Source organism: Phacochoerus africanus, chromosome 9, assembly GCF_016906955.1.
Source record: "Phacochoerus africanus isolate WHEZ1 chromosome 9, ROS_Pafr_v1, whole genome shotgun sequence".
Classification (NCBI taxonomy): domain Eukaryota; kingdom Metazoa; phylum Chordata; class Mammalia; order Artiodactyla; family Suidae; genus Phacochoerus; species Phacochoerus africanus.
Window position 1 is genome coordinate 75881162 of NC_062552.1, and position 15486 is coordinate 75896647.

Consider the following 15486-nt stretch of genomic DNA (forward strand, 5'->3'; position numbering starts at 1 on the left):
CTTAGGAAAAAGAAGGTTTTGTGAAGACTCAGGTAGAGTTGGGTGTTGGGGTAAATCAATTAACTACTATCCTCCTTTTCTTCTTTTTATTTCTGGGACTCCACCAGATAAATTCAAATACTCTTTAAGCATTTTCTCCCTAGCAGGTGAGGGTGGGTAGTAAGGTCTGGATTTTTTTTTTTAAATCTTTTTAGGTCTGTACCTAAACACCTTGGCCTGGCAGTTGGGAGAGCAGGGTTCCAATTGTGACTCTGGGGCAAACTCTCAGAATGGCCCCATGTGGCCACTTGCCTTTCTTTGCCTCAGTTTCTTCACATTTCAGAGGAAGCTGTTCTAAAGTGGGTTTCAATTTTTTTCCTTTTTAAGACCAGGTATAATTTCGTTCAAGGGAAACTTTGTAACTACCCCTACCTAAAACAGATAATGTGTTTTTCTAATTGAAGACAGGGACTAGAGATCTGAGAATACTTCATTTATTGCCCTTGTCTCAACTGTTTCCTGCAACCTTATTATAACCGCCTGTTAGTTCCATCAGGGTATTTTTTCTCAGTTTTGTCAGATTTTCTATGTAGATGGTCACATCATTTGCAAATAAAGACAGTTTTTTATTCCTTCCTGATCCATACACACTTTATTTCCCTTTCTTGTCTTATTACATCAGCTAAAACATCAGGTGAAAAGGAGTGGTGAGAGAGGACATCCTTGCCTTATGCTTGATCTCAATGGGAAAACTTTGTTTCTCACCATCACATATGATATTAGCTCTAGGTTTTTTGTAGATATTCTTTATCAAGGTGAGGCTGTTTCCTTCTATTTCTAGTTTTCTGAGAGTTTTTGTTATAAGTGTTAGATTTGTCAAATGCATTTTCTACATCTTTTGCTAGGATTATGTAATTATGCTTTTAACCTGATGATGTGATGGATTATTTTAATTTATTTTTTCACGTTGAACCAGCCTTGCTTGCACACTAGAGCTAAATCTACTTAGTTGGCATATATAATTTTTAAAGATATACTTTTGGATTCAAATTGATGCTCTGCTGAGTATTTCCGTATCTATGTTCATAGGGGGTAATGTTTGGTGGGTTTTTTGTTTTTTGTTTTTGGTACTAGGGTAATGCTGGCCTCTTAGAATGAGTTAAGAAGTAGTCCCTCTGCTTCTATCCTCTAAAAGATATTTCAGAGAATTGGCATAATTTCTGCCTTAAATGTTTGAGAGAACTTATTAGTGAACCTATCTGGTGACGGTGCTTTTCTGTTTTGGAAGGTTATCAATTATTGGTAACTTCCTTAACAGATATAGGCCTATTTAGATTTTCTATTTTGTCTTGCTTGAGTTTTGACAAATTCTGTCTTTCAAGAAATTTATCCAGTATTCTTTAATTATCCTGATTGACCGGATGCTCACGTGTTCATTTCAGATATTAGTAATTTATATCCTTTTTTTCTTGATTAGCTAGAGACTGATTGATGTCATCCATCTTTTCAAAGAACCAGGCTTTGGTTTCATTGATTTTTCTCTATTGATTTTGTTTTCAGTTTCATTGATTTCTGCTCTAGTTCTCATTATTTCTTCTCTTCCGCCTTCTTTGGTTTACATTTACTTTTTCTAGTTTCATAAGGTGAAAACTTACGATTATTTATTTTAATATTTCTTCTTTTCCAATATATGCATCACTGGCTCTAAATTTCCCTCTAAGCATTGCTTTAATTACATCCCATGGTTTTTATACGTTGAATCTTCTTTTCGTTCAAAATACTGTAAAAAATTTTGACCCATGCATCATTTAGAAGTGTGTTGTTTAATCTCCACATATTTTGGACTTCTCCACTTATCTTTCTGTTATTGATTTCTAGTTTATTTGTGGTCTGCGAGCAGACATTGTATAATTTCTATTCTTTTAGATTTGTTGAGGGGATAAAGTAGTCTATCGATGTCTATTACATACAGTTGATTCATGGTGTTACTGAGTTCAGCTATGTACTTATTGATTCTACCTATTGGATGTCTCCATTTTGGAAAGAGCTGTGCTGAAATCTCCAGCTATGATAGTGGAGTCTCTTTGCAATTCTATTAACTTTTTCATCATATAGTTTGATGCTCCTGTGGTTAGGCACATACACATTAAACTTATTACATCTTCATGGAGAAATGGCCCCTTTATCATTATGTAATGCCCTTCTTTATTCCTGATAACTTTCCTTGCTTTGAAGTCTTTCTTAAATTAACTACGTCTGCTTTCTTTTGTTAGTATTTAACACAGTATGTGTTTTCCCATCCATTACCTTTTAATCTACATATTTGTTTGTTTGTTGCTTGTTCTGTCTTTTTCAGGGCTGCACCTGCAGCATATGGAGGTTCCCAAGCAAGGAGTCGAATTGGAGCTATAGCCGCTGGCCTAAGCCATGGCCACAACGCCAGATCCGAACCATGTCTGCAACCTACACCACAGCTCATGGCAACCCAATAAGGAGGGCCAGGGATGGAACCTGCATCCTCATGGATACTAGTCAGATTCATTTCTGCTGAGCAATGATGGGAAGTCTTGTTTTTATATTAAAAGTAGGTTTCTCAGAGAAAACATAAGTTGAGTCTTATTTTTTTAATAGACTGACAATCTCTGTGTTTTATTTGGTGCATTCATTTAGACGACTAACATTTGAAATGAGTATTTATAGTGGGATTACTATCTACCATACTGTTACTGTTTTCTATTTGTTGCTCTTGTTCTTTGTTTCTATTCTGTCTTTAACTTTTCTGCTTTTTGTAGTTTTAATTGAGCATTTTATATGATTCCATTTTCTCTCCTTTCTTAGCATATCAACTACACTTCTTTTTTTAACGGTTGTTCAAGAGTTTGCAGTATATTTACAACTAATCCAAGTCCCCTTTCAAATATAACTATATCACTTCATGGACTGTGTGAATACGTTATGAAAACAGAACGATCCTAATTTCTCCATTTCATTCCTTGTATCATTGCTGTGATTACTTCACTTTTTTTTTCCTTTTTACAGCCACACCTATGGCATACAGAAGTTACTGGGCTAAGGGTTGAATTGCAGCTGCAGCTGAAGACTATGCCACAACCACAACACCACCAGATCCAAGCCACATCTGCAACATATGCTGCAGCTCACAGCAACATTAGATTCTTAACCCATTCAGTGAGACCAGGGGTAGAACCCATACCCTCATGGAGACCACGCTGGGCCCTTAACTTGAGCCACAATGGGAACTCCCTATTTTATATAATCTTATATTATATAATGTATATAATACTCAGCTGTCTATGCTTATGTACATATAATATACATATCATGTATATATATGTATATACACAATACATCTATAGATATTGTGTATATACATATATATACATGGGATCCCACTACAGATCCCAAAGATATTAAAAGGATAATCAAGGAATACTATGAGCAATTCTACATCCACAAATTTGATAACCTAGATGGAATGAACCAATTATTCAAAAGATACAATTTGCCAGAAATGTGTGTAACTGAATGCATTATATCCATTTTGCCATAATTTGCCAAAAGCGTGTGTGTGTGTGTGTAACAGAATGCCCATTTTATTGGGCAAACTGCTTTCTGTCAGTACAATTAATAAGAAAGATAGAAAGGTTTTTGTTTTATTTTTACTATTCCTTCTTCAATGTCTTTTCTTTATTCATGTAGATCTGCATTTCTGATTTACTTTCCTTCTTTCTAAAGAACTTTAACATTTTTCGCAAGGCTGGCCTAGTGGCAACAAGTTCCCTCAATTGTGTTTGTTTTAGAAAGTATTTCTCCTTCACTTTTGAAAGATAATTTCACAGGGTACAGAATTCTAGGATGGTGGCTTTTTTTCTTAATGCTTTAAACATTTCCCTTCATTTTCTCCTTGCTTGCATGGCTTCTGAGGAGAAGTTGGATTTCATTCTCGTCCTTGTTCCTCTATAGGTAAGGCTTTTTTTTTCCCCCTTGGGTTTCTTAAAAATTTTTTCTTTTTCTTTGATTTTCTATAGTCTGAAAAGAATATACTTAGGTGTGGTTGGTGAAGGGTGAGGGTGTGATTTATCCTGCTTGGTGTTCTCTGAACTTCCTGGACCTATGACTTCATGTCTGGCATTAATTTGGATAAATTCTCAGTAATTATTGTTTCAAATATTTTCTTTCTTCAGCCACACCCCCAGCATATGGAAGTTCTCAGGCCAGAGATCAAATCCAAGCCACAGGTGAAGCAATGCCAGATCCTTAACCCACTGTGCCTGGCTGAGGATTGAACCTTCACAGCTGAAGAAACAATGCCAGATCTTTAACACACTGTGGCACAGCAGGAACTCCTCAAACGTTGCTTCTATTCCTTTCTTTCTACTTTTTCTAGTATTTCCGCTTCTCATGTTACACCTATGTAGTTGTGCACCTTTGTTTGTAGCTGTCCCACAGTCCGTGGATATTCTGGTTTTTTTTTTCAGTCTTGGTTCTCTTTGCTTTTCAGTTTGGGAGGTTTCTACTGAGATATCCCTAAGCACTGAACTTCTTTCCTCCACTGTGTCCAGTCCACTAATGCGCTCATCAAAGGCACTCTTCATTTCTATTGTTTTGATTGGTAGCACTTCTTTTTGACTCTTTCTTAGTAGTTCCATTACTCTTCTTACATTGCCCATTAGTCTTGCACACTACTTTACACATTAAAGCCCACAGCATATTAATTATAATTGTTTTAAATTCGTGATCTGAAATTTCAATATCTTTGCCATGTCTAGTTTTTTGATGCTCACTCTGTCTCATAATTATGGCCTTTTGCTTTTTAGCATACCTTGCAATTTTTTTTCTTCTTGATAGCTGGACCTAATACACTAGGTAAAAGGAACTGGAACAGGTTTTCAGTAATGTGGTGGTGCTGAGGTGTGGGTGTGGAGGGGGGAATTCTCTATGGCCCTGTGATTAGGTCTCAATCTTTGAGTGAGCCTATGCCTCCGTATTGTGAACTTCACATGTGCTTCTCAGGTCCCCCCCCAACCCTGTCCCCTGGGTGGGACAAGATAGCTAGAGGTGGCTGGAGTTAGGAATTTTTCCCCCTGTTGGTTAGACTCTGATAATACCCCAGCAGGTTAGGTTCTGGTTAACTAGGTTTTTCCTGAGGGCAGGCCTTGTAAAGAACAGTGTTCTGTTATATTTCAAAATGGTTCCTTTTCACTTCTTCTGCCAGAGCAGGAGGGGGATGTTCCTATGATATTTACTGTGAAAACCTGTTTGAACTCCTGGCAGAAAATCTCCCAAACACCAGTCAGTGTTTGAGACCACTCCCCATCTCCTGCCTCTGCAAGTACCAGCAATGGCCACCCTTGCCATGTTCAGATACCATGCCAGGGTCCAGCTGGCTCTGTTCCCTACAACTGTGCATTCAGCCACCACAGCCCTAACCCCAATGTGGAGCTGCGCTGTGAAATACATGGGACTTGCATATACCTTAAGTATGGATTAAAGGAGGTAAGCATATAATTATCTTGAGATGCTGAAAAATAATTTGATAAAATGTAATATTAAGATTTCTAAAAATGTTTGTAAACCAGGATTATAAGAAAATTTCCTTAATACAATAAACATATAACAAGTATTAATAAAACATTTCATCTGCTAAAAAAAAAAAGGAATGCATGGGACTTGAACAGATACTTCACTCTAGCTGAGACATGGGCTGGGGCAGTTGCAGGAAATGGGCCAGAGTCCTGGTAGTTTCGATATGCTTCCTCTGCCTTGTTTTGGGAGTAGGCAAGATCTTTATGAGTGGAGTCTAAGGTTTCTTACAGCCCTGCTGTCACTCCCACTGGCTTTCAAGTCAGATAAGGGACTCATCCTCCTGGTGTCAGATCTCAGGGTTGGGGCATGCCCAGCATGTGGTTTGTACTGCTCACTCACCAGGGAGCATCCCTCTCCTCTCCTGTGTCCTCTCTAGGGGTGCAAGCTCAATCAATTTTCTTCCCTTCCGACCTGATTTTCTGTGGATCTTTCTCACAGCCTTGGCAGAATAAGAGTCTTCCTGTCGGTCTCCCATTTATTTTCAGTGAGAATTTCTCTACATGCGGATGCATTTTTGACGTACTCGTGGGGGGAGGTGACCTCTGTATACTCCTACTCTGCCATCTTGATCTCCATTCATAAATAAGTATCCTTAATTGTACTATATTGTGTAGCTGACTTCCTATAAACAAAGCTCCAGATTCAGAAGGCTTCACTGGCGAATTCTACTAAACATTTAAAGATCGAATAATACCACTTCTACCAAACCTTCTTAGAAAATAGAAGAGGAGGACACATTTCCCAACATATTCTTTGAGGCTGGTATCACCCTCAAAGAATATCGAAGAATATCAAAACAAGACAAACACATTACAATCAAAGGAAACCATGGACAAATATCCCCCATGAATACTGTATTATCTATTGCTGCATATCAAATTACCCTAAAACTTAGTAATTTAAAACATAATTTCTGTGAGTTGGGACCCCAAGTGTTACTTAGCTAAGTCTTACTGGTCCACTTTCACCTATGAGGTTAGGTTGCTGAATGGGGCTGCAATCTCATCTGAAGATTCAACTGGAACTAAAGAAGATTCTAAGCTCACTCATGTGGTTGCTGACTGGCTTTGGTTTTACACAGCTAGGGGCCTCAGTTCCTCATAATCTATGGAACTGAGAGCCTCAGTCCATCACCACACTGTGTGGGCAGCCAACAAGGTTATGCACAACATGCCATTTTGCTTCTCCCAGTGCAAAGGAGCAAGGAAGAAGACAAAAAGTCCTCACTAAAGAAGCCACGTTCTTTAGCAACCTAATCTTGAAAGTGGCATCCTATCATTTCTAGGATATTCTATTAATTAACAATGAGTCAGTCAGTCTGAGCCATACTCAAAGAGAACAGATTACACAACTGCATAAGCACCAAGAGGCATGGATCATGGAGGGCCATCTTAGAGACTGCCCATTGCAATAACAGGTGCAAAAATTCTTAACGAAATTTTAGTAAATCAAATATAACACCCATAAAAAGGAACAATGCATCATAATCAAGTGAAGTTTATCTTGAGGTTGTAAAGTTAAACATTTAAAACTCAGTATAATTCACCATACTAACAGACTAAAAATGAAAAACCGTAAGATCATTGTAATCAATGCAGGAAAGTCTTTTTGTTTATTTTTGACTTCTAAAGCTAGTTTCTTTTTTACTGAAGTATAGTTGATTCATAATATTATATTAGTTTCAGGTGTTCAGCATAGCGATTCTATTTTGGTAGATTATACTCCATTATAAGTTATTATAAAATAATGGATATAAGCCCCTGTACAAACGATATGCCCTTGTTGCTTATCTATTTTGTACACAGTAGTTTGTATCTCTTAATTCCATACCCCTAATTTGTCCCTCCCCACGTCCCTCTTCTTTTTGGTAACCACAAGTTTGTTTTCTACGTCTGTGAGCCTGTTTCTGTTTTACATTTACATTCACTTGTATTATCTTTTAGTTTCCACATAAGTGATGTCATACAATATCTGTCTTTCTCTGATGTATTTCACTAGGCATAATATTCTCTAGGTACATCCACATTGCTGCAGAGGTTTCTTTTTTTAATAACTGGGTAATACTGCATATATTTAATGTACCCATATATATATCATGTATTTATCTGTTCACCTGTTGATAGGCACTTGGGTTGCTTCCACAGCTATTGTAAATACTGTTCCTAGAAACACTGGGGCACATTTATCTTTTCAAATTAGTGTTTTTGTTTTTTATGGATATATAGCCAGGAGTGGAACTGCTGAATCACACTGCAGTTTCATTTTTAGTTTGAGAAACTTTCATACTGTTTCCTATAGTGGCTGCACCAAATTTATGTTCCCACCAACAGTGTACGAGGACTCCCTTTTATCCATGTCCTTTCCAACATTTGTTATTTGCAGACTTTTTGATAATAGTCATTCTGACAGGTGTGAGGTCATGCTGCAGTTCTTATTTTCATTTATTCAATAATTAGTTATGTTGAGCATATTTTAATGTACCATTAGCCATCTGCACGTCTTTGTTGGAAAAATTCTATTCAGGCCTTCTGCCCATTTTTTGATTGGATTGCTTGGTTTTTTTATATTGATTTGTATGAACTGTTTATATATTTTGGATATTATCCCCTTGTCAGTCACATCCTTTGCAAATATTTTCTCCCACCCTGTAGTTTGTCTTTTTGTTTGTTGATGGTTTCCTTTGCTGTGCAAAAGGCTTTAAGTTCAATTATTTTTGCTTTAATTTATTTTGCCTTACTGCTAACAACCTTAAAGGACAAATCAACAATAACACAATAATAGTGGGGGACTTTAACACCCCACTTACAGCAATGGACAGATCATCCAGACAGAAAAATCAATAAGGAAACACAAGCCCTGAATAAAGCATTAAACCAGATGGACTTAAAAGATATTTATAGGACATTCCATCCAAAAGCAACAGAATACACTTTCTTTTCAAGTGTACATGAAACATTCTCTAAGATTTATCACATCCTGGGCTACAAATCCAACCTCAGTAACTTTAAGAAAATTGAAATCATATCAAGCATCTTTTCTGACCACAACACTATACGACTGAAAATCAACAAGAAAAAAACTGCAAAAAACACAAACACGTGGAGACTAAACAACATGCTACTAAACAACCAATGGATCACTGAAGAAATAAAAGAGGAAATTAAAAAATACCTAGTAGCAAATGACAACAAAGACACAACACTCCAAAACCTATGGGATGCAGCAAAAGCCATTGTAAGAGGAATGTTTATAGCAATACAAGCCTACCTCAGGAAACAAGAAAAAGCTCAAATGAATGAACTAACTTTACATGTAAAGCAGCTCAAGAGAGAAGAACAGATAAGACCTAAAGTTAGCAGAAGGAAAGAAATCATAAAGATCATAGCAGAAATCAATGAAATAGAAACGAAGAAAACCATAGAAAAGATCAATGAAACAAAAAGCTGGTTCTTTGAAAAGATCAAGAAAATTGATAAACCCTTAGCCAGACTTATCAAGAAAAAAAGAGAGAGGACTCAAATCAATAAAATTAGAAATGAAAAATGAGAATTAACAATGGACATCACAGAAATACAAAGTATTATAAGAGACTACAATATGCAACTATACCCAATAAAACGGAAAACCTAGAAGAAATAGCAAATGCTTAGAAAAGTACAATCTTCCAAGACTAAACCAAGATGAAACAGAAAAGATGAATGGACCCATCACAAGAACTGAAATTGAAACTGTGATGAAAAAACTTCCAACAAACAAAAGTCCAGGACCAGACGGCTTCACAGGCAAATTCTATCAAACATTTAGTGAAGAGCTAACACCTCTCCTTCTGAAACTATTTCAAAAAACTGCAGAGGAAGGGATACTCCCAAACTCATTCTATGAGGCCATCATCACCCTGATACCAAAACCAGACAAAGATACCACAAAAAAAGAAAATTACAGGCCAATTTCACTGATGAACATCGATGCAAAAATCCTCAACAAAATACTAGAAAACCATATCCAAAAATATATTAAAAGAATTGTACATCATGATCAAGTGGGATTTATCCCAGGGATGCAAGGGTTCTTCAATATCTGCAAATCCATCAGTGTGATACACCACATTAACAAACTGAAGAATAAAAACCCTATGATCCTCTCAATAGATGTGGAAAAAGCCTTTGACAAAATCCAACACCCACTTCTGATAAAAACCCTTCAGAAAGTGGGCATAATGGGAACCTACCTCAACATGATAAAGGCCATATATGACAAACCCACAGCTAACATCATTCTCAATGGTGAAAAGCTGAAAGAGTTCCCACTGAGATCAGGAACAAGACAAGGTTGTCTGCTCTCACCACTACTCTTCAACATAGTTTTGGAAGTCCTAGCCACAGCAATCAGAGAAGTAAAAGAAATAAAAGGAATCCGAGGAAAGGAAGAAGTAAAACTATCACTATTTGCAGATGACATGATACTATACCTAGAGAATCCTAAAGACTCTACCAGAAAACTGTTAGAATTCATCCATGAATTTGGCAGTCACAGGATACAAAATTAATACACAGAAATCGATGGCATTTCTATACACTAACAATGAAAGAGCAGAAAGAGAAATTAGGGAAGCAATCCCATTTACCATCATATCCAAAAGAATAAAATACCTAGGAGTAAACCTACCTAAAGAGACAAAAGACTTTTACTCTGATAACTATAAGACACTGATGAAAGAAATCAAAGATGACACAAATAGATGGAAAGACATACCATGCTCTTGGATTGGAAGAGTCAATAATTATCAAAATGACTATACTACCTAAGGCAATCTACAGATTCAATGCAATCCCTATCAAATTACCAAGGACATTTTTCACAGAACTGGAACAAAGTATTTTAAAGTTTGTTTGGAAGCACAAAAGACCCAGATTAGCCAAAGACATCCTGAAAAAGATAAATGGAGCTGGAGGAATCAGGCTCCCAGACTTCAGACTATACTACAGAGCAGCAATCATCAAAACCATACAGTACTGGCACAAAGACACAAATACAGATCAGTGGAACAGGATAGAAAGCCCAGAATTAAACCCATGCACCTACAGCCAACGAATCTGTGACAAAGGAGGCAAGAATATACCATGGAGAAAGGACAGCTTGTTCAATAAGTGGTGCTGGGAAAACTGGACAACCACATGGAGAAGAAGGAAATTAGAACACTCCCTAACACCATACACAAAAATAAACTCAAAATGGATTAAAGACCTAGATATAAGACCAGATAGTATCAAACTCCTAGAGGAAAATATAGGCCAAACACTCTCTGACATAAACGACAGCAACATCATCTCAGATCCACCTCTCAGAGTAATGACAGTAAAAACAAAAATAAACAAGTGGGACCTAATCAAACTTAAAAGTTTCTGCACAGCAAAGGAAACCCTAAACAACACAAAAAGACAACCCACAGAGTGATTGCAAATGAATCAACTGACAAGGGATTAATCTCCAAAATTTATAAACACCTTCTGCAGCTCAATACCAAAAAAATAAACAGCCCCATCAAAAAATGGGCAGAAGATCTAAAAAGACAATTCTCCAAAGAAGACATACAGATGGCAGAGAAACACATGAAAAGATGTTCAACATCACTCATTATTAGAGAAATGCAAATCAAAACCACTAGGAGGTACCACCTTACACCAGCCAGAGTGGCCATCATCCAAAAGTCTACAAACAATAAGTGCTGGAGAGGCTGTAGAGAAAAAGGAACCCTAGTACACTGTTGGTGGGATTGTAAATTGGTGCGACCACTGTGGAGAACAGTATGGAGATGCCTCAGAAAACTAAACATAGAACTGCTATTTGACCCAGCAATCCCACTCCTGGGCATCTATCCAGAGAAAACCATGACTCCCAAAGACACATGTACTCCGATGTTCATTGCAGCACTCTTTTCAATAGCCAAGACATGAAAACAACCTAAATGTCCATCGACAGAGGAGTGGATCAAGAAGACGTGGTGTATATACACAATGGAATATTACTCAGCCATTAAAAGGAATGAAATACCAACATTTTTAGCAACATGGATGGACCTAGAAATTATCATGCTAAGTGAAGTCAGCCATACAATGAGAAATCAACATCAAATGCTTTCACTGACATGTGGAATCTGAAAAAAGGACAGACTGAACTTCTTTGCAGAGCAGATGCTGACTCACAGACTTTGAAAAACTTATGGTCTCCAGAAGAGACAGTTTGGGGGGTAGGGGGATGTGCTTGGGTTGTGGGATGGAAATCCTGTGAAATCAGATTGTTATGATCATTATACAACTACAGATGTGATAAATTCATTGAGTAATTAAAAAAAAGAGACAAAAAAAACTTCTTTTGCCTTAAGAGACAGGTCCAGAAAAAGAATTGCTACAATTTATGTCACAGGGACTTCTGTCTATGTTCTCTTCTAGGAGTTTTATGGTTTCAGGTCTTACCTTTAGGTCTTTAACCACTTTGAGTTTATTTCTGTAATGGTGTGAGGAAGTGTTCCAATCTTATTGCTTAACATGTACCTGTTCAATTTTCCTAGCATCATTGCATATTCTTTTCTTCATTGCATATTCTTTTTTCTTTTTCTTTTTTTTTTTTTTTTTTTTTTTTTTTTGCTTTTTAGGGCCACACCCACGGCATGTGGAGGTTCCCAGGCTAGGGGTCTAATTGTAGCTACAGCTGCTGGCCTACACCATAGCCACAGCAATGCGGGATCTGAGCTTCGCCTGTGACCTACACAACAGCTCATGGCAACACCAGATCCTTAACCTACTGAGTGAGGTCAGGAGTCAAACCCAAGTCCTCATGGATACTAGTTGGGCTCATGAACCACTGAGCCATGACAGGAACTCCCACATATTCTGAACTTCTTTGTCACAGATCAATGGACTGTGGGTGCCGTGAGTTTATTTATGAGCTCTCTATTCCTTTCCATTGATCTATGTGTCTGTCTTTGTGCCAGTACCATATTGTTTTGATTACTGTAGTTTTGTAATAGAGCCTGAAGTATGGGAGGTTATACCTCCGGCTTTGTTCTTTTTTCTCAAGATTGCTTTGGCAATTAAGGGTCCTCCAGGATTCTGTATGGATTTTAGGATTATTTGTTCTAGTTCTCTGAAAAATTTCCTGGGTATTTTGATAGGGACTGCATTAAATCCAGAGATTGCTTTGGGTAGTATGGCCGTTTTAACAATATGAATTCTTCCAATCCAAGAGCACTAAATATCTTTCCATTTCTTTGTGGCATCTTCAATTTCTCCATCAATATTTTACATTTTTCAGAGTATAGATCCTTCACTTCCCTGATTAAATTTATTCTTAGATAGTTTATTCAACTAAGGCTTCAGGAGAATGCCCATATATTTCAGTTCTGCGACACTATGACCAATCAGCCCAAGTCAAAGACCTCTATTTGTCAACCTCTCTTGAGTTCAACCTCAACTCTGATACCCATTACAGTAACCAAAACCCATCTTATCGGTGGTGGCCAGGCTTCTCCTACCCTGGGATCCTATCATCACCTTGGACCTTAGGGATCTCAGTTTAATAGCAGTTCCCAGCATCATTCCAGGCCTGCAGCAAATATCCACTACACTGCTCTTCAAGGATGCCAATGCTGCCCCCCAATGTATTTTTCTTTTTTTTTTTAATCTTTTTTTTTAATTTATTATCAAATCATGTTTTTGTTTTTTGTTTTGTCTTTTTGCCATTTCTTGAACCGCTCCTGTGGCATATGGAGGTTCCCAGGCTAGGGGTCGAATCGGAGCTGTAGCTGCCAGCCTACGCCACAGCCACAGCAACACAGGATCCGAGCCGCGTCTGCGACCTACACCACTGAGCAAGGGCAACGCCGGAACCTTGACCCACTGAGCAAGGGCAGGGATCGAACCCGCAACCTCATGGTTCCTAGTCGGATTCGTTAACCACTGCACCACAACGGGAACTCCCCCCAATGTATTTTCAAAGTTAGTGGAAGTAGTGTTCTCGCACTCTCCTAAGACATACTTATGCCTCACTTAACAACCCTACTTATCAACCCTACTTTTGATTTCCCTAAGCTTCGGATACCTTCCTGTACAAGTATAACAAAGGAGTTCTGGTATCTCAACTTCACTTAGTATAGGCCATTTTTATGTCTATACCTAACAAACTAGGCAAACAGTTGACACCATTTTGATATGCTTGATCTAATATACTGACATTACAATCTCAACTTAATGCATCCTATCAACAAAGAAAGCCTACCCCATATAAGTATATAAGTACTACACTTCTTATATCATACATGGACACCCTTAAGATCCATTCCCGTTCCTGTCTCTGTTGATGTAAATTAGCAATAATCTTGCAGTAGTTTTGGTATATACTGCAATTACTCATAAGTCACAATCACCTCTGAGATCTACAGGGACTTGGGTCTAGTTATAGATCTAGAAGCAATATAAGGCAGTGCGAGGAGGTTAACAGTTCCCTGCAAAGTAACTAACTCAGGGAATCCCATTACAAGGAAAGACTAATCTCCCACTGGAGAAGATTAGTCTTCTGTTACTGCAAAGTAGGACTGGAGGAAGTTAGGAGTTCAAGGTTCCAGCTTCGTCAGAATCTGCCCAAATACATTCCAATTCCAATTTTCAGAATCCCAACTAATACCTTAACTTATTTAAGAGACTCTGCCAGGTTGGAAATTCAATATGTGCTATAAGTCACCCACAGGATTTACATGTTGACTTGGTTGTTAGAAATCTCAGACATGAGTTTATTAAGTTTCTTTTATGGCGGTCACAGAAGATTTGGCAAATGTAAGCTTGCAAGGTAAAGCTCATCATTGTCTCTTCCTAAGTTCTTTAGTGCACTCAGAAGCAATTGATTAACCTTATTATACTCCTTATTTCCACTACTATATTCTACAGCAGCAAGTACTTGGTCATCTAAAGTCTTACCACTGAGTACAGATTATCTACTGGGAATAAATTAAGTAACGGATTTGCTGCCGTATGCCATAAATGATCATTTATAACTTATAACTAATATCTATAATCACTTACAACAGGGCACGTGTTACCTTTAAATATATCAAATTACAGAACAGACAACCCGGGCCAAGTTTCAAAACCTAAGTTTAGGTTCCCCTGGATCCCCTTCAGAGAAAATATCTCTTTTATTTTAGTGTTCAGTCATGGAAGCAGAAGCACTATGAGTGATGTACAATAAGTGATTTATTCTAAAAATTGTATCTTAGGGTGTGCTCAGGAGACCTCTGTTTACAACACACACAACAGAACTTTGGGTTCACTGTGACAAGGGGCACAAAACTCATGGCCTTCTTAGGAATAAATATCCAGCATGTGTCCCCCTGCACCTCCACATGGCTACTGGGAAGGGCCAGGGGGATGGGGCTATTAAAAGAAAAGCTGCAGCATTTGGTGGGGTAGTTTGCCACCTAGATCCTGTCCAGTCTATGCATGGGTGGGCCAAGAGTGGTCTTACAGACATAAAGGCTTTGAACCTCTCTTTTCAAGGAAAAAAAAAAATAGGTTCCCCCTATATGCCATTCTGGAAAAGGCAAAATTATGGAAACAGTAAAAAGATCAATGGTTGCTAGGAGTCTGGAGGAGAGGGGAAATGAATATTCACAGAATATAGAAGTTTTTTAGAGCGATGAATATACCTTGTATGACATTAAAATTGTTATGTTCAACCTTGGTTTAAAAAAAAGGGAAAAAAGGGGGAGCACTCTGGTGAATGATGCTGATAATGGCCTTGCATGTGTGGGGAGGGGATATATGGGGAATTTCTGTCCTTCCTGGCAATTTTGTTGTAAACCTAAAACTGCTTCCAAAAAAAAAAAAAAAAAACTCTTAAAATAAAAAA

The 15486-nt window shown here is 37.8% G+C and overlaps 2 pseudogenes; one reads left to right on the forward strand and one right to left on the reverse strand.

Annotated features, from left to right (window-relative positions):
• The window catches only part of LOC125136646 (coagulation factor IX-like), a 33360-nt pseudogene that overhangs the window by 13767 nt on the left and 4107 nt on the right, over positions 1 to 15486 (reverse strand).
• Positions 14853 to 14962, forward strand: LOC125137055 (uncharacterized; annotated as a pseudogene).